General features: G+C 37.0%; 1 protein-coding gene across 1 annotated transcript in view; it reads right to left on the reverse strand.

The window, feature by feature from the left end:
* LOC123527717 (uncharacterized) overlaps positions 1-21,446 on the reverse strand; it is a 236,941-nt gene extending 215,495 nt beyond the window's left edge. The window contains exon 1 of the mRNA XM_053523917.1: positions 21,326-21,446. The gene's annotated coding sequence lies outside the window, so the exon portion shown is untranslated. The remainder of the gene's footprint in view (positions 1-21,325) is intronic.
* Between the last annotated feature and the right edge of the window lie 268 nt (positions 21,447-21,714).

Genomic DNA, 21,714 nt, shown 5'->3' on the forward strand with positions numbered 1-21,714 from the left:
CAGTGAACAACCCTTTGAATAATAAGTGGAATGGTCCAAACTGAATGATGGATCAGTCCATTTTAGAAATTTAGCGGGCTAAGGGTTAACAACAATATGAGGAATTATTCATTTTAAGCTTCAAACAGGTAATAACCACTGTAGGAATTATTCCACAGAAGGAAAAATTGAAACATCCATATTAAATTGTCCCTTTAATTTTATGTACAACTATCAAACAACAGAAGTAATTATGCAGTTAATATGCAGATTTTATATGTTACAAACTGCAAGTGAGTATTTTTAATATGTACTAAAATATACAGACGATTTGAATGCATACTGAAGTGCAACAGTAAAAGAAAAAATCTGCCAGTATTTAATTAGCAGAACATGTACATGCACTTTAAATAGCATAACTTTATAACTAGAGCTCAATATCCCCCAAAGTCAACCTCTAGTGGTCCAAAGTCAACATGCAGAGGTCCATAGTCAACATGTAGTGGTCAAATGTCAACCTCTAAAGTCTTAGTGGCCCATAGTCAACCTCTTGATGTCCATAGTCAACAGCTTGTGGTCCATAGTCAACCTCTAGTTGTCCATAGTCAACCTCCAGTGGTCCATAGGCAATGTCTAGTGGTACATAGTCAACCTCCAGAGGTCCATAGGCAACCTCCAGTGGTTCATAGTCAACCTCTACTGGTACATAGTCAACATGTAGTGATCCATAGGCAATGTCTAGCGGTCCATAGTCAACCTCCAGTGGTCCATATGCAACATCTACTGGTATATAGTCAACCTGTAATGGTCCATAGGCAATGTCTTGTGGTCCATAGTCAACCTCTACCAGTACATAGTCAACATGTTGTGATCCATAGGCAATGTCTAGTGGTCCATAGTCAACCTCTTGTGGGCCATAGTCAACAGCTAGTAGTAGTCCATAGTCAACATGTAGTGGTCCATAGTCAACAACTAGTGGTCCATAGTCAACATCTAGTGGTCCATAGTCAATGTCTAGTGGCTCATAGTCAACAGCTAGTGGTTCATTGTCAACATGTAGTGGTCCACAGTCAACCTCAAATGGTTCATTGTCAACTTCTACTGGTACGCTGCCAACTTTTATAGTCCATAGACAATGTCTAGTGGTCCATAGTCAACATGTTGTGGTCCATAGTCAATGGCTAGTGGTCCATAGTCAATGTCTTGGTGTCCATAGTCTAGCCAAAACAGGACTTTTAATACTAATTCTTAGAGATAATTCAATTACACAATAACACTAAGATCAATTCCAATCATTTCATACAAACAAGAGCTGTCTCCATAGGATGACACATGCCCCCGATGGCACTTTGAATGAGTAGTTATGGCCGACGTTAGAGTTTAGGACCTTTGACCTACGGAGCTGGGTCTTGTGTGCGACACGTCGTCTTACTGTGTCACACATTCATGCGTAGTTATTTTAAAATCCATGCATGAATGACAAAGATATGGACCGGACGCGCCCATCAATGCACTATCATAAAAAATGACCTTTAACGTCTAAGTGTGACCTTGACCTTTGAGCTGCGGACCTGGGTCTTGCGCGCGACATGTCGTCTTACTGTGGTACACATTCATGCCAAGTTATTTGAAAATCCATCCATGGTTGACAAAGATATGGACCGGACACGCCCATCAATGCACTATCCTTTAAAGTCTAAGTGTGACCTTGACCTTTGAGCTACGGACCTGGGTCTTGCGCGCGACACATCGTCTTACTGTCGTACACATTCATGCCAAGTTATTTGAAAATCTATCCATCGATGACAAAGATATGGACCGGACACGCCCATCAATGCACTATCCTTTAATGTCTAAGTGTGACCTTGACCTTTGAGCTACGGACCTGGGTCTTGCGCGCGACACGTCGTCTTACTGTGGTACACATTCATGCCAAGTTATTTGAAAATCCATCCATCGATGACAAAGATATGGACCGGACACGCCCATCAATGCACTATCCTTTAATGTCTAAGTGTGACCTTGACCTTTGAGCTACGGACCTGGGTCTTGCGCACGACACGTCGTCTTACTGTGGTACACATTCATGCCAAGTTATTTGAAAATCCATCCATCGATGACAAAGATATGGACTGGACACGAAAATGGTTCAAAAACTATATGCCTCCCTTCGGGGGCATAAAAAAATAATCATGTTTATAACTGGGCTCTTTACTACTTTGTGCAACTTTTTTAGATTCTAACATGACTGAATTTTAAGATAATAATCTAAACTGGACCTAAATTGTAGCATTTTCTTGTCTGTTTCATACAAAATAAATTCTTGTGCAGCTTTGTCATAACCGAGTGTGTTAATACAAGGGAGACTATTCATGCAAATATTCATGTTTGTTCCATTTAATTCCCTTAGTAAACTGTTTTAAAGACTTAGTGTAACCCATGTGTTACTGAATTGATTGGCAGTATATTGGTCATTATGAGGTGAATCCAGTGACTAAGATCCTACCCAAATTGAACTCCTTCAGCAATGTACATATTTGTAAACGAAAGACATAAACACATCAAGATATACAAAGTAAAACAAGAGGATCATGATGGCACTATACTGCTCCCATCAGGTTGTTTGTTTTTTGTTTGGTTTAACGTCGCACCGACTCAATTATAAATCATATGGCGACTTTCCAGCTTTGATGGTGGAGGAAGACCCCAGGTGCCCGTCTGTGCATTATTTCAACAAGAATGGGTACCTGCGTAGAACCACCGACCTTCCGTAAGCCATCTGGATGGCTTCCTCACATGAAAAATTCAGCGCCCAGAGTGAGACTCGAACCCACATCGATGAGGGGCAAGTGATTTGAAGTCAGCGACCTTAACCACTTGGCCACGGAGGCCCCCACCATAAGTTTAACATCTCAAGAAGCTATAATAGAAGTGAAAAGGAGCTGGGGATCTGGGGGCCACAGGTCCCTGGTGAGATTAAGAGACAGCGCCCCTACAGGGGATCTAGGGGGGCAAAGCTCCCAGCCAAATTTTACTTGATGCTTAGAGCCATTTCCTGATGTCATTTCATTTCATCTCATCTGATTATTTTTCTTCTATATTAACAATTATTCATATTGCCAGTAAGGGGTTGGTAGGGCTGTAGGGGTTGTAATGTGTGTATGTGTGTGTGATGGGGGGATGGGGGGATGGACAAGTGTGGGTAGGGGTCAGAAGTGGGGGCATGAAGGATACCAGTAGTAAGAAACATTATAAGATATAAGTTAAATTCAGATGCCTCCCATAAAAACTTTAACAAATACTATTACAAAATCTGACCCCAGTGACCTTGACCTGTACGGAACCTTGCCTTAGACCAAAACATGTCTATCCATACTCAAGTCAATCTTTATATGGGATTTGATGTTAATATGGGCAGTATTTAAGAAGTTAAGCTTTGAATCTTTCTGTAAATCTTTAACCAACACTACTACAACATTTCACCCAAATGACCTTGACCTTTAGGAAAACTGACACTAATGTGTGCCCATTACCAATACCAATCCTAACGCAAAGTTTGAAGGGGCAGTAGTAAAGACATAGTGAATTGGGAAGTTTGCCGTAAAACATTACCTGAATGCAAAGTTGACACCGATAACAGAGTCAGGGGTCAGTATGACAGTCATCCTCATTTCTGGAATAGTCAAACTAAAAATGGGTCAAAGAGCACTAAATTGAACTATGTATGACATGACATGTTTATCTAAATACTGAAATACATTGCACTCATTTTTTCAATTTAGGTCTGTGGTGATCCCTTGCCCTTCTGTTCATATGAAACTGATAATATTCTGTATCTTGCACTATGAAAGCCACACCTACGTAAGTCCTCTATTTCAGGCAGTGTTTTTCATTTTCTTAATTAATAATTTCAAAAGTTATAATTAAACATGTGTGGTCTAATATTTATTAATATTTCCAGATGCTTTTAAAAAAGAAGGTGGCTTAACATCATTTTGGGATTGCAAAGCACGTTCAATTTCTCAGAAACAAGCGTCATTTGATTTACTCAAGTGTAAAACATTCAAATGCAAAGTCATCAAAATTCTCAGTTCCTAGGGTTAGCATTAGGAGTTAACATTTAAACAAATTTATAAGCTGGATCAGTTTCATTTTGATTAAGTCTTAAGTATACATGTGCCAGTCAGCGGCTTCAATGTCACTGAAATCGTATTCATACTTCTTACAGATTTAATTAAAATTTGAAGTACTGACACGGTTTTCTCAGTACAGTCTGATAACTTGCAGATTCTCAGATCGATGTATCTGTTAGAAAATGTTTCAGTCCGAAATTCATTTGCTTTTATTTGAACTGGACATTTCCAGGCAATAAAATAGGTAAAAAGATCCTTTGGAAGCATAGATTGCAACCAAGCAAGATAATAGCAGACTCAGTATGGTTATGTTCATGAGAGGTAATGGAAAGTACACACCCTCACTCCCCCTAGCATAGGCTAAAATGGAACTCTACAACTCAGATCATGATCCGAAAGTACTAAAAAATATAACAACTCAGAAAACTCATGAAATTTTCTATAAACTGGACATTTCCAGTCAAGTCCCAAAACTCATTAACTTTTATAACAAGAGCTGTCCGTAAGACAGCCAAGCTCGACTATTCGAAATATTGTCCCAGAAGCAGGAAAATATTACCCAAAAAGGTTAAATATCAAAAGAGTTTTAAGTTCAAAAGGGGGCATAATTTGACAAAAATGCATATCAGTTATGGGACTTACTGCTATCAACTAGTTTTATAACCCCGAAGACACATGTGAAGTTTCAATTCAATATCTGCATTAGTTTTGGAGATAGAAACTCGCATGTAAAACTTTAACCAGAATTTTCAAAGTCCAAAAGGGGGCATAATTTGCCCAAAATACAGGCCAGAGTTATGGGACTTGACCCAGTGAGGTTGGTAATTGATCTAGAAAAAGAAAAAATAAGTTTCAAATCTATATGCCTTTTAGTAATTGCCGTATGTACTTGCACGCAAAACTTTAACCAGGATTTTCTAAGTCCAAAAAGGGGAATAATTTGCTCAATATACATGTAAGAGTTATGGGACTTGATCCAGTGAGGTTAGTAATTGATCTAGAAAAAGATAAAATAAGTTTCAAATCTGTATGCCTTTTAGAAATAGCTGTATGTACTTGCACGCAAAACTTTAACCAGAATTTTCTAAGTCCAAAAGGGGGCATAATTTGGCCAAAATGAAGGTCAGAGTTATGGGACTTGCTGCTATCAACTAGTTTTATAACCCCGAAGACACGTGAAGTTTCAAATCAATATCTGCATTAGTTTTGGAGATAATAACTTGCATGTAAAACATTAACCAAAATTTTCTAAGTCTAAAAGGGGGCATAATTTGCTCAAAATACATGTCAGAGTTATGGGACTTGACCCAGAGAGGTTGGTAATTGACCTAGAAAAAGAAAAAATAAGTTTCAAAGCTATATGCCTTTAATTGATGGCTGTATGTACTTGCATGCAAAAACTTAACCAAGGTGTGACGCCGACGCCGACGCCGACGCCAGGGTGAGTAGAATAGCTAGACTATTCTTCGAATAGTCGAGCTAAAAACTGGACATTTCCCCCACAAGTCCAATACTCATTAACTTTTATATGAACTGGACATTTCCTGACAAGTCCAAAACTCATTTACTTTATTTAAACTGGGCATTTCCAGGCAAGTCCAAAAGTCATTTAATTTTATTTAAAACAGGCATTTCCAGGCAAGTCCAAAAGTCATTTACTTTTATTTAAACTGGGCATTTCCAGGCAAGTACAAAACTCATTTACTTTTATTTAAACTGGGCATATCCAGGCAAGTCCAAAAGTCATTTACTTTTATTTAAAACAGGCATTTCCAGGCAAGTCCAAAAGTCATTTACTTTTATTTAAACTGGGCATTTCCAGGCAAGTACAAAACTCATTTACTTTTATTTAAACTGGGCATATCCAGGCAAGTCCAAAACTCATTTACTTTTTTTAAACTGGGCATTTCCAGGCAAGTCAAAACTCTTTAACTTTTATTTAAACTGGGCATTTCCAGGCAAGACTAAATCTCATTTACTGCTATTTAAACTGGGCATTTCCAGGCAAGTCCAAAACTCATTAACTTTTATTTAAACTGAACATTTCCAGGTAAGTCCAAAACTCATTTACTTTTATTTAAACTCGGCATTTTCAGGCTAGTGAAATTGTTTTAAAATCAGGCCAACAGTTTCATCCAAGAACATTTTTTAAGTTTCTACTATATACATAATATACAGAAAAGTGACCATGCCCTCTGGTGGCTATGTTTTTTGACAAAATCAAAACAATTTGAACATTCTTGGTAGAGGATTGATTTCATGATGAGCTGACAGTGAGCTGTCTTTTTTTTCAGATATCAAGCAAATATATAGAACATGTGATTCAGTTTTGACTGGTTGCAGTAAACATCAGTCGTCTTCAGAAATACTTAAAAGTAGCATTAGAACCAGCAACAACTGACTGTACGGCAGTGGCATTAGCACAATCAACAACTGACTGCACAGCAGTGGCATTAGAACCAGCAACAACTGACTGTACGGCAGTGGCATTAGCACAATCAACAACTGACTGCATGGCAGTGGCATTAGCATAATTAACAACTGACTGCACGGCAGTGGCATTAGCACAATCAACAACTGACTGCATGGCAGTGGCATTAGAACCAGCAACAACTGACTGCACAGCAGTGGCATTAGAACCAGCAACAACTGACAGAACGGCAGTGGCATAAGAACCAGCAACAACTGATTGCACGGAAGTTATTAAAACCAGCAACAACTGACTGTATGGCAGTGGCATTAGAACCAGCAACAACTGACTGTACGGCAGTGGCATTAGCACAATGAACAACTGACTGCACGGCAGTGGCATTAGAACCAGCAACAACTGACTGTACGGCAGTGGCATTAGCACAATCAACAACTGACTGCACGGCAGTGGCATTAGCATAATTAACAACTGACTGCACGGCAGTGGCATTAGCACAATCAACAACTGACTGCACGGCAGTGGCATTAGAACCAGCAACAACTGACTGCACGGCAGTGGCATTAGAACCAGCAACAACTGACTGAACGGCAGTGGCATTAGAACCAGCAACAACTGACTGCACGGAAGTTATTAAAACCAGCAACAACTGACTGTGCGGCAGTGGCATTAGAACCAGCAACAACTGACTGTACGGCAGTGGCATTAGCAAAATCAACAACTGACTACACGGCAGTGGCATTAGCACAATCAACAACTGACTGCACGGCAGTGGCATTAGCACAATCAACAACTGACTGCACGGCAGTGGCATTAGCACAAGCAACAACTGACTGTCTGGCAGTGGCATTAGCACAATTAACAACTGACTGCACGGCAGTGGCATTATCACAAGCAACAACTGTCTGTACGGCAGTGGCGTTAGCACAAGCAAGAAATGACTGCACGGCAGTGGCATTAGCACAATCAACAACTGACTGCACGGCAGTGGCATTAGCACAATCAACAACTGACTGCACGGCAGTGGCGTTAGCACAATCAACAACTGACTGCACGGCAGTGGCATTAGCACAAGCAACAACTGACTGTCTGGCAGTGGCGTTAGCACAAGCAACAACTGACTGTCTGGCAGTGGCATTAGCACAAGCAACAACTGACTGTCTGGCAGTGGCATTAGCACAAGCAACAACTGACTGTATGGCAGTAGCATTAGCACAAGCAACAACTGACTGCACGGCAGTGGCAATAGCACAAGCAACAACTGACTATCTGGCAGTGGCATTAGAACAATCAACAACTAGCTGCACGGCAGTGGCATTAGCACAATCAACAACTGACTGCATGGCAGTGGCATTAGCACAATCAACAACTGACTGCACGGCAGTGGCATTAGCACAATCAACAACTGACTGCACGGCAGTGGCATTAGCACAATCAACAACTGTCTGTACTGCAGTGGCATTAGCACAATCAACAACTGACTGTACTGTTTAATTTACTTACCTTGTAGAAATCTATTTTATCATGTCAACCTTGTAGAAATATACTGTAAAATTATTTAATTTCGTCGGCACAAAATTTCGTCGTTTTTGCCAAAACGGCTGTTTCGTGGGGATGTAAATTCGTGGATTTTCAAATTTTGAAGAAAAAAAAATAATTTCCACATGAATACATCTAGTATATCATTTTGTTCTAACATATGAAACCTACACGTGTCAAACAGCGCTACCATGGTTACCAAATTTGCAGTCTACGCCGCGGGAGATTAGCAAGTGATCATGTGCCAACTAACGAGCGTGTTAGCTAAAATTATATGACCCCTAATTTGCTAAACTTAATGGAACTGTGAAATATTCAATAAGAAAAGTCGGCGCCAATTAAAAAGTGTCAAAACCGTAGCACCTGGGATATAGTCTTGCTCAATAAGCATTCATAACTGAAACAAATATAAAGTTCATCACACTGATCATTTGATCGTGTTTTCAAACAAGAACTAGTTTTTGTATTACAAATTAAAAAAAAACAACTATTATAGATTTACTGATTTTATATTGCTAAAAATGAGTTTTTGCACAGGACTGATAAAATATAAATGGTTTAGAATCATGAAAAAAAAGTTCCGTACATGCCTGTTGTTGAATGAGCGTCTGCATCTAAAATTACAAGCTGTTGAACTTGTGCATGTGTTATTTTCTGTCGTGAAACGTGTAATGTAAATTGGGTAATCATGCATCGGAGGAAAATCTAGCAATTAATTTATAATATTTGATAGTCCCAAAGTAGTAATAGTTTACTACATGTCAGTAAATATAAACATTGCAGAGCGGGGCCGAAAAACTCAAATAACAGCCGCAGCATAGTGCGGTTGGCACGTGACTCTACCTCAAACTTCTATTTTTAGTATCTACTTTAACTTCGACTTGCATGTCTTAAACAAACCATGGGTAAATGTCTGAATGAAATGGTCGCTTTTGTTCCGACACATATGTTTATCGTTGGTGGAGCACACATCTACGGACCAGATCGGACAACTATGGTGTCTTTTTTTTGGCGACACTGAGTACAATTTACATTATCATAGGCATATTTTTTCGTTTGGACTTAATTTCGTGGTTGAGCTGAACCACAAAATCCATGAAAATTAATCCTCCATGAATAATAATGATTTCAAAGTATACTAGCTACATCACTGTTTGACCCTACAGTATATATAAATAATCTATTTTTTCATTTATAAAAACAAATATTCATCTGATTAGGCAAATACAAGGAGTGTTTAGATACATTATCAACACCCAGAAGTATGAATTGCCCAAAAGGTTTAATGGAAACCTGCTTACATGCAAAATTTTAACAAAAATTCTATGCTAAAAAGGGGCATAATTTTGACAAAATAAAAGCAAGCATTATGTAACTTGCCCTGAAAGGTAACCTCATGGTGCCAAAGACAAATGCAACGTTTCTCTTTTATAAGATACTGGAATGCCTAATTACTTCCTGACATTTGACAGTGTACAAGAAATAAAAATTAAGGTTTAGGAGTATATCATGAAAACACAGAAATATTTCATAAACGAACAACATCTTCCTGACCATTACAATGATGATCTGCTGTACTGTCCTTTACAATAGATACTTTAAATATTCTGAAAAAGTTGTTCCCCTTTAAAAAATGGATGTCATTTGTAATGAAATGAAAATAAACAATTGCTGAAAACCACGTTCCACCCAGTTATGTGAAATTTCAGCACTGAGAAATTATTGCAAATGCATCAAAAGGAAGATATGTAGCAGTACTGTTCTTTGAAAACAGTGAGCTTTTAAAGGCGCTGAACTGTCTGAAAGTGTGGTCCTTTTATGCATCCCTCTTCCGATATTCAATGTATATATCAGAATACTAGAGTAATATACATGTTTAAATCAATTTTCATGTGAAACAACCCTTTTTTCTATGATTTGGTGTTGTTTGAATTTTTTTCTCCGAGTGTTAACCCTTATCATGCTGGATTGATTCTGCCTTTGCGACCAGTGCAGATCATAGCCTGCACATCCATGCAGTCTGATCATGATCTGCACTGTTCACCATTCAGTCAGTATCCTTTTAGTATGCACCCCTTTTAACAGTTAATGGTACTGTCCATATTGAAAGATGGACAAGTTCATTATAGAAATTTAGCAGGGTAAGGGTTAAATAAGCTTAGTATAAAAAGGTCGCATATTTCTATCTTACCTGTCCCAATGACCTTAGACTTCACATGCATTTCTTTGAAACTCTTGCCACAGCATGTCCCTGAATTCATTAACTCAAATGTTTTATGTTGGAGTACAAATCTGGCAATGATGATAAAGATAGAATACTACTTTAAAATCATTAGTATTTGTGGAGAACTAATTTTTTTAGATTTTGTTAACCCTTTCCCCGCTAATTTTCTAAAATGAACTTGTCCATCTTTCAATTTGGACAGTACCATAAACTGTTAAAAACTGTGTATACCAAAAGGAGACTGACTGAATGGCCAAAAGTGCAGGTCATGATCAGCACTGATTCATGATTTTCGTAAAAGTTAGTAAAAACAACTGATTCTCATGTGTTTCCGTACCACATAGTCTGTCAATACTTAAGTTTCAAAGCTTTCTCAAGAAATACAGCATTAAGTTCCTGAAAGCCTATATATATTTTTTTAATTTGCTGTCATACTATCTGGAGGCCAGTGCCTTAATAAGAGGTGACAACCAGTTGAGCAGACAAGATACAACAAAAGTTATGGTAATAAAATTAACATGAATACAGCTGAAAATTACCAGACAAACCACTTACAGTGGTCAGTACAGACTGCAGAAAAGCTATATTTATTTACTGGCAAACTGAGACCAGTTTTATGGCTTTTTTTTTGTCCAGAGAAAATTTGTCTACAATCTGGATGCAGAACTGAGTCAGCATTTCAGTATACCTAGAACATTATAAAGCTTAGACATGAGCTTCTCAATTCAAACCGATAACAAAAGGTGTGACAGATTTTTTGTTACGATCAAATAGCCAGTAATTATCGGCAATGAGCTTGTCACCTCTGTCAATTTTGTTGTTCACAGTTTGATCTCGGTTAAAATAATACCCGATTTTTTATAAGTATCCTAATATTTGTAATTTTTAATATTTCTTTCATCAAAATACTTTTAAATTTTTATGAAATTAATTTTGTTTGAACGTAAAACAAACTAGGCGATCTTTTACGGAACGTAACGTCAACCTTAGATTTTAGCGTATACAGTAAGTGCGGAGTAGTTTCCCTTTGCCAAAATGGCGAAATCGGAAACAAAATAAGTTTTGAAGTTGGAAAGTCATCTTTACCTGTGTATAATGCACACCCACGATTCAGGGCTGGTCCCTGGGGTCAAAAACTGCGCATTATACATGGGAATATTCGGTATTTTGCGGCAGCATTAAATTTAAAACAAATATACAGGGCTCTATCGCGGTTCGTAAATTTTTGGTTCTTTTTTTTTTTTTGAGAGAGAGAAATAAACAAGAGGGCCATGATGGCCCTATATATCGCTCACCAGAGTTGATCTGGCCTACTGACCTAGTTCTTGACCCCACATGACCAAGAGTTGAACTTGACCTAAAGATCATCAAGACAAACATTCTGAATAATTTCATAAAGATTTCGTTACAACTGTGGCCTCTTAGAGTGTTCACAAGCTTTTCCTTTGATTTGACCAGGTGACCTAGTTTTTGATCCCACATTACCCAGATTCAAACTTGACCTACAGATTATCAAAACAAACATTCTGACTAATTCTCATGAATTTCAAACTTAAATTGTGGTCTCTAGTGTTGAAAAGATTTTCCTTTGATCTGGCCTAGTGACCTAGTTTTTGACCCCACATGACCCAGATTTAAACTTGACCTAGAAGTGATTAAGGCAAACATTCTGACACAGTTTCATATAAATTGAGTTACAACTGTGGCCTCTAAAGTGTTCACAAGCTTTTCCTTTGATTTGATCAGGTGACCTAGTTTTTGACCCAACATAACCCAGTTTCGAACTTGACCTAAAGAGCATCAATACTAACATTCTGACCAAGTTTCATAAAGATTTGGTCATAATTGTGGTCTCTAGAGTGTTCACAAGCTTTTCCTTTGATCTGACCTACTGTTCTAGTTTTTGACCCCACATGACCCATTTCAAACTTGACCTAGAGATCACCAAGGCTAACATTCTGACCAAGTTTCATACAGATTGGGTCACAAATGTGGTCTATAGAGTGTTCACAAGCTTTTCCTTTGATCTGACCTACTGACCTAGTTTTTGATCCCACATTACCCAGATTCAAACTTGACCTACAGATTATCAAAACAAACATTCTGACTAATTCTCATGAGTTTCAATTGTAGTCCAATCATGCACTGTCACTGATACTTTTTTCATCAATTCTCCTGAAATTTGGTGTCTCTAGAGTGTTCACAAGCTTTTCCTTTGATCTGACCTACTGACCTAGTTTTTGATCTCACATGACCCAGTTTTGAACTTGACCTAGAGATCATCAAGACAAACATTCTGACCAAGTTTCATATAGATTGCATCAAAAATGTGGTCTCTAGAGTGTTCACAAGCTTTTCCTTTGATCTGACCTACTGACCTAGTTTTTGATCCCACATTACCCAGATTCAAACTTGACCTACAGATTATCAAAACAAACATTCTGACTAATTCTCATGAGTTTCAAACTTAAATTGTGGTCTCTAGAGTGAGATTTTTCTTTGATCTGGCCTAGTGACCTAGTTTTTAACCCTACATGACCCAGATTTTATCTTGACCTAGAAATGATTAAGGCAAACATTCTGACACAGTTTCGTATAAATTGAGTTACAACTGTGGCCTCTAAAGTGTTCACAAGCTTTCCCTTTGATTTGATCAGGTGACCTAGTTTTTCACCCAACCTAACCCACTTTCGAACTTGACCTAAAGAGCATCAAGACTAACATTCTGACCAAGTTTCATAAAGATTTGGTCATAATTGTGGTCTCTAGAGTGTTCACAAGCTTTTCCTTTGATCTGACCTACTGTTCTAGTTTTTGACCCCACATGACCCAGTTTCGAACTTGACCTAGAGATCACCAAGGCTAACATTCTGACCAAGTTTCATACAGATTGGGTCACAAATGTGGTCTATAGAGTGTTCACAAACATTTCCTCTGATCTGATCTACTGACGTAGTTTTTTACCCCACATGACCCAGTTTCGAAAATGACCTAGAGATCATAAAGTCTAACATTCTTACCAAGTTTCATAAAGATTGGATCACAAATCGAGGTTCAACGCAATACAGGCATGATCTATCATATATAATCATATATAGATTACTGCCCTATTGTCGTTGAAACCCTCGAAATGTGGTCTCTAGAGTGTTCACAAGCTTTCCTTTGATCTGACCTTCTGACCTAGTTTTTGACCCCACATGACCCAGTTTCGAATTTGACCTAAAGATCATCAAGACTAAACATTCTGACCAAGTTTCATAAAGATTGGGTCAAAAATGTGGTCTCTAGAGTGTTCACAAGCTTTTCCTTTGATCTGACCTACTGACCTAGTTTTTGATCTCACATGACCCAGTTTCGAACTTGACCTAGAGATCATCAAGAATAACATTCTGACCAAGTTTCATAAAGATTGGGTCAAAAATATGTGGTCTCTAGAGTGTTCACAAGCTTTTCCTTTGATCTGACCTACTGACCACATGACCCAGTTTCGAATTTGACCTAGAGATCATCAAGACTAACATTGTGACCAAGTTGCATAAAGATTGGGTCACAAATGTGGCCTCTAGAGTGTTCACAATGCAAATGTTGACGGATAACGCATGACGGACGCCGACGCACAATGACCGGTCACAATAGCTCACCTTGAGCACTTTGTGCTCTGGTGAGCTAAAAAGGTCGGGGCAGCATAAAAAAGCGGGGGCAGGAGGGGATGATAATCTAGGAATTAATTTATTATGGTCTTATATTTATATACAATACAATTAGAGAGTGAAAATGATTTCCTTGTATATGTGCAATCATCATTATTGGTATATAATATGACAGGATAAAATAAATTATTGCCTAGTAAAAAAAAAACTTCAGATGAGTGAATATCACACTTTTCTTGAATATCAAATTTGATTGTGTGCACATCTCCAGGTAGAACTTGAAAATAATAAGAACTTCATGGTGAAATTTGTAATATATTCCTAAATAAGTTTCTATTGAAAAATGAACATTTTTCTTTTAATAAAGAAATGATCTGAAATTGAAAATGCCTGAATTTAAGTCCGCACCAAACTGTCTGTTTTGCCACTTGTGCAAAATTTCATGCCAGCGAACATAAATGATGTCACAGTAATTATTAACTGGCAACTTCCACACTACCTTAATTACTGGTCTTTTTTTCTTTGAGCCATTACTAAATGTGAAAACCAAACTGCAAACAATTGGCTAACATAAATACTTAGTTTCTTTAATTGTGGAGGACGGCACCTCGACATATATATATTTCAGGTACACCTGGGCATTATTTCAGAAATGGCGGGCACCTGGTTAGAACTACAGACCTTCTGCAACCCTGCTGAATGACTTTCTCACACAATGACTTCAGCAGGGCACAAACCCACAGAAGCAAGGGTAAGTGATTTGAAGTGAGCAACTTTAACAATCCAGTTACAGATACAGCTCTTGTCATATTTGACTAAGTGCTCTGCAAGGAGGGGCAATATACGCCCAAAGTTCTAGATCAAAGTGGAAGTTAAATCTAATGAAAAGGTTTTTTTGGTGTTGGAATGGGAGCGCTTGGAGATGTAATGTAACAGTAGGTGGGAGGCTTTGGAGGGTTGTACAGCAGCATTGCTGGAATACTAAGGCACAAGAAACTGAAAGGAAGTGACTGTTTTTCTTTTTTTTTTCTTTTTTTTTTTGGGGGGGGGGGGGGGGGGGGGACAGGGAGGTTGATGGGTAGGTGAGGGGGAGAGGGGTTAATGTGTGTGTGTGGGGGGGGAGTAATCTGGATTGTTGCAATCCTCAAATCACTTCAACATCAAATATCTTTATTCCAAGTTTAAAATGAATACATTGAAATCACGCTCTGGACACAAAATATGGCAGATAAGTTTGACCTCACTGTGGCCTTGACCTTTGACCTACCAATCTGATTCATGTGCTCTGCACATCATGTCATTGCCATATGTCAAGTTTAAAGTCATGCAACACCTTAAATAGTTATAAAGTTATGCACCAGGCAAGCAATATGAGTGTCAAATTTGACCTTTGAGCTCCATTTATGACCCTGACATTTGACCTATTGACCTGGTTCATGTACTCTGTATATGTCTCATCACCATCTACCTATATCATATGCGAATTTCAAAGTTAATACCTTGAATGGTTATAAGTTATGCTCCGGATAAGAAATATGACAGACACAGACAAACACCATCACAAAATACATCTGTTTTTTTCCAAAACTGGTGTAACGATCAGATTTTTCCCCAGTTAGTTTTTTTCCCCGGCATATAAAAATTTAAATCTAGTTGGTTGTAAGACAATAAAAGAATAGGGTCAATCTTGTAACCGGAAACAAATAATTTATTTTTCCAGACCTAAGACAAAATATTGATAAAAGATAGTACATTTGATAAAGTTAAAGGTCCATTACTAAGGGAAAGTGAGTTGGCAATTTTTTTCATAGCTAGTGCATAGACTTCTGCAAGACACTAAATAATGAAGACTAGCAGGTCAAAATTTACAGAAGGTCTTTGGAACTCAAAGAAATGTATGTGTATTATGTTGAAATTTCAATGAATCGACAGAAAGACCCCCCAGGTCTTTTTAACTTCCTTCATACTTCATAGAAAAATAATTGTACATATACTGCGATTTATTTCGAATTTCTACATACCAACTTTCATTTTCCAATAAAATGAAATAGTTTCTGTGCTTTTTAAAAGGAATTAAAATGTTCACTTTCCTTAGTATTGGACCTTTAAATAAAAATTTAAATCTAGTTGGTTGTAAGACAATAAAAGAATAGGGTCAATCTTGTAACCAGAAACAAATAATTTATTTTTCCAGACCTAAGACAAAATATTGATAAAAGATAGTACATTTGATAAAGTTAAATAAAAATTAATACATCACTGATGATGCATCTCAATTTTATTGGCTGCACTTCCTTGAAATTTAGTTTATATTGATCAACCATAAATACCAAACTATAAGTTCTCTAAAAAAAATATTTAAGTTTTATCTGCATAAGCAACCCTTATGAGTTATGATCAGGAAAAAATCCGCAAGTATTAAACTGGATTCATGAAAAATAATGCGCGAGACCCAAAGGGATTATTTTTCTGGAACCATAATTACAACTGGTTTGTCTGACTTATACCATTTTTGTAATTTTGTTCTTTCATAAATAAATATAATTTCAATAAAACAAATATAAGTACTTAGTTTAAAGACTTGAAGTAAAAATTTAATATGTAGTCTATTGAAACTGACCATTGGAAAATCCACTGGGTATCAGTTGATTCATTACCTACAGTTTGGTTGAGGAATAATTAATTTTCAGGTGGCAATAAGACGAGGCTGTATTCTTGGAATATGGCTTTTGTAATTGAAAACTTATCCCTGTGTTTTTCACTTTGTCAATGAGACTGTATTCACTGAAGCATGGCTTTTGTTATTGGATTTTTCACTGGCAATAAGTATGCTTTTCTTTGAAGACAATTAAAATTCAAATTGAATCTGATGCAGCAATAATTTTCATCAATGATATTACTAATAAGGATTGCATAGAACTAGTGATGCTCTGATTGTCGATCATTTGATGAACTAAAGTCGCCAACACCGATTATTTGACGCTTCGGCGAGTTTAAAGCGGTACGCATCCTTTTGGTGGTATTTCCCCTTGGGTTCATTTCTTTTCCACTCAAAATGGAGGCAAAATAATAATGCAATCAAAGCTATATTCCCCGAACGAGGGAAGACTATATCACCAGTGTGGAAGTAGTTTGGATTCTACAAGATATATGAAGGTGCAGCAGTGAAAGAAAATTTAAACAAGAGCTGTCACAGGAGACAGTGCGCCTGACTATTTCGATGATGGATAGTGAAACTTGGCTCTTTTGAGGAAACTGGAGCTGTCAGTGTAGTGTTTATTGACTCCAATGAAGGATGAAGATATTGCACAATAGCTTGAGTCTGAGTAAAAAATATTTAGTAACAAGAGAGGTAAAGATAAAGTGTATCAAAACACTATATAAGTATAATTCTAAGCAAAAAGTGGACATAATTCATAAAATATTGGTGCAAGAGTTATGCACATTGTGTCATATGATGTGGGTGATGATGTGGAACAACTACTTCAAGTTTGAATCAAATCCATTTCCTAATAACTTAGATACAGTGAAAATGCATCAAAATTAACCTTAAATTCTAAGTAAAAGGCGGCATAATTCATGAAAAATTGGTGCCAGAGTTAGGTACCTTGTGTCATATGCTATGGGTGATAAGGTGGAACAACTATTTTAAGTTTGAATCAAATCTATTTAGTAATAACTGAGATAGAGTGAAAGTGCATCAAAACTTTAACCTGAAATTCTAAGTAAAAAGGGGGGATAATTCATAAAATATTGGTGTGAGTTATGGCCCTTGTGCCATATGATGTGGGTGATGATCAGGAATAACTATTTTAAGTTTAAAGCAAATCCATCAAGTAATTACAGAGATAAGGAGAAAAAAAGAGAAAGTGTAAAAAAAACTTTAACCAAGGTGGGGATGCGGAAAGACGCCAATGCCAACGCCAGGGTGAGTAGGATAGCTCTCCATATACTTCGTATAGTCGAGCTAAAAATGCTGATTATGCCGTAAAGACCTTAAATAATGGTACCCCACCCACTTTCATAATGTGGGTTGATTTACTTCATAATATCAATCAGCATTGTGCTTATACAGCTGTAGATGTGTAATTTCATAAACAAGTAATAGTTATATATAGAAAATTAGAAATAAAAAATTGGAGGGCATTGAAGTTTGAACCAATAGTAAATTGTACAAATAGGTACAAAAATAACATTTTTATTGATGGGTTTTAGGTCTGTAAGCATGGCCAGTTTCTCAGGTACTCCTGATAGTCCCACAGACGTTTGTGTGCAAATCATATAAATATGCCACATTATACCTCAATAAATAAAAGATAATTTTTAATTAGCCACATTGATATCTGCATACAAGGGCTAAAACTTGAAGTATTCACACACAAATTACATCATTCCTGCTAAATTGCTAATACAGTTAGTAAAGTGAGCTAATGGTTAGAAAATTTCAGTAGGTTCAGTGTTAAAGTCCAATTATTTTTCGATTAAGGCCTTCCGATTAATCAATTATCCTTATGCTGTCCGATTATCACCACTACATAGAACTAACTTAAATCACCAAAATAGTTTCATATCTTCTGCCACAATCTTGAATTTCAAGCATTTTATTTTGTTATATTCAGAACTTTATTGTAGAGAAAAATAAAGGTAGTTTGTCATAAATTTGATTCATTTGTTGCTTTGCCCTACATAAATGTCTTTCATAATATAGTTGGTGTTTACTGTCAGATGCATTTTCACTCAAAACAATTAATCAAATGACATTTTCTTCAATTTATGGTAACTGTTGACATGTGACAGTTGCCGACTGCTCTGTAATGCACCAAGATAAATAATATTGTCCTCTTCATCTAAATCATATATATCTTGCACTGTGTATAGAACACTATGACCTCTTGCTGAACCATACAAACTTTTTCGAAATGGGGTGTTGGGGGGGGGGGGGGGGGGGGAGCATAATATTAATATTTTTTATAAGAAATGTTTCTAGGAAAAGGCAGTGCACAATAGATAATGCAGCTTCACACAGACCTTTAAAATCATGTTAGTTCTTCAGGAACTTGTGAAAGAGATATAGTGTTACCCTTGTTTTAACTGTGGTGTATATTGACGACAAGTCTCAATAAAATTCCTTCAGCACATAAGACTACTTGCTGCAAAGCCCCAACCCCTCCCCACCTGCTGTCCTTTTCACCCCCCACCCACCCACACACACCTACTACTCACTACACCTTTATGTCCAATCTTGCAGATAATTTCATCCATATTCAAGGTAGAGTTAAAATTTTTAGTTTGTATCAATTTCTCTAGTATCATGGAATTCCCTTCATTGGCTTTGAAGTTCCATAAGGCTTTTTAAGTTTTATGTTAAAAACTGATGAACCATGTGTCTAAATAGATGTTTTGCATAATTATGTGGTTAGAAAATCACTACTTTCATTACTGCATATGAACAAATGGCATAAATGCCATAAAGGGAGATAATCAAAAACAATCGGTTCAATAAACTTTCTACACATAAAAAATCAATCAATATTCAAACCTTCGACATATACAGGAGAAAACAACTATCAAAAGTAGGATTTAACAAGTACACTGGGACCCCTTTATAACCCTGTTGTTGGGGTCCAAGGTTCGAGACCCGCGGATCTATCGACGTTATATTTATAACGCAATCGGCCGTATATGCCGTGTATGAATACTCCACCCACCTGTAATGCATTACACGTATTTTGAACGCTGGTTCATGTTGTATGAGAAATTCTATGCGTATAAATGGGACATTTATTTACCATATATGCTGCTGGAGAATATGAATAAAAGATTATAACGTTGTGTCAGCTTCCCATTTCGTCGTGATTCTAAAAGAAAGTTGAAAATTGTGTACCCCGGAAGTAAACATGTAAACTGTGTGAGTAGCGCGCGGTTGTGAAAATTACAATTAATGCAAAGCGTAGCTGAAGGGGTTTTTAAACACGTGGAATAATAAAAATATCAGAAGAGAAAAAACCGTGGACAGTTTTAAAAATTGTTAAAAACAGAAAATGGATAAAAGAAACAATCTCAATACAGTTTTCAGTGCATCGAATCTTCGTTAGTTCCAACGGAAATTGGCTGCATTTTATTACAAAAATGGGCATGCTTTTTTTTATTTCTAATTCACTCAAATATTCAACTTGTCCACTTAATTGGTGCAAACTTAAACGCAGGGTTCTGCCGAGGATCAAAAATGGTGGGGACACATGTCCCATTGGTATAAAAAATGTGGGGACATTTTCAAAATCTAGGGGGACAACAACTTTTGACTGTATGTTATTGAAATTAGACAGTAACATTACTAAAATTGAAGCCTTTATTGTAGTCCAATCATGCACTGTCACTGATACTTTTTTCATCAATTCTCCTGAAATTTGGTGTCACTTTACTTTGTGGCTTCATCTGAATTTTCTGCACCCTGAATAGTCGACAGATTTTAAGTAGTCAACTGACACCTTTTCAATTTCACCTGCCGAGACAGCGGGTGGAGAACGGTAAACAACATCGGGTTTATCATTAGACTGAATGTTTTTCTTGTCTGCAAATACAGAAACGTAGCTTAAAATTGTTTATTGTTGATAAAAATGACATTTTTGCGGGAAACTCTTATATTCAGATATGGGAGAAGAAATAAAAGATTCGTACTTAGTTCGGGTCGTCCCATACGCACATTCGTTCCCAAAATTTTCGTAACGTGACAACTGTCCCTTCTAGACCAATTTTAGTGTAACATGTATTATTTTTACGCGAGATTCCCGCGATATCACGGCCTCGGCAGAACCCTGTAAATGGTTTGATAGTTCAGTGACCAATTTTACACACTTGTTAGGCAAACAATCTAGTTTTGACACGGTCCTGATTGCCTAATTGTCACATGCCTACATGTATTCAAAGTTTAACAAAGGCGTTACGCAAACAAGTAAACTAGCAGACGATAATTGATTTTGGTCTCGGTTGTCATGGAAAAGGTGTTAAAATACACAGGTAGTTTTATCGCTGGTTATGATCAAAATGATTACGTACGCGAGTGCCTAATTTTTTTGTTTTTTTGTTTGTTTTGGTCTTGGAAAATTTGGGAGCCAGACGTACAGCGTTATACCGAATACCATGGTATATTGAATAGCGTTATAAAGGGTTTCGGGTGTAATTATTATATTACCTGTTCATAACAAAAATTGTGGCAGTCACATTATAAGCAAAGGCATTATGAGCCTCTAAAGTCATTCAAGTACAAAAATTTTTCTTTACAAATTAACTACAAAATGCAATAAATAGTCATGAGAGTTATGGTTCTTCTGTTCTTTTCCGTTTATTCTATGTGTATTGATGAATTACATACCTTCAAACAGAATGTGAAACTGGCAGTCATTAATGGACAAGAAGACAGCATTTGACATGGCTGCTTTACCATGGTTACTTCCTCTTACAATCACACTAACAGATATTCTGCATTGGAAAGACTGAAATAAAGAATTTTGAATTTATGACTTACAGCATTATTTCACATCCACTGTGCTGCCAGCACTGTACGTGTATGTATAACTGCCAGTTTTAAGGGAGATTGTGTTTGATATGTGACCATAGCATCTTTTTCCTCTCAAGAATAGCTGTATTTTCCTTTACAAAAGCAATGAGAACTTTTTTTGCATAACATTTTCTTTTAAAGTTTGAAACTATTTTACAAAATATCTTCCTTATGGAAGCATTTATCAAAAAATATTATCCACT

This window comes from Mercenaria mercenaria, chromosome 14 (assembly GCF_021730395.1).
Source record: "Mercenaria mercenaria strain notata chromosome 14, MADL_Memer_1, whole genome shotgun sequence".
Taxonomy (NCBI): Eukaryota; Metazoa; Mollusca; class Bivalvia; order Venerida; family Veneridae; genus Mercenaria; species Mercenaria mercenaria.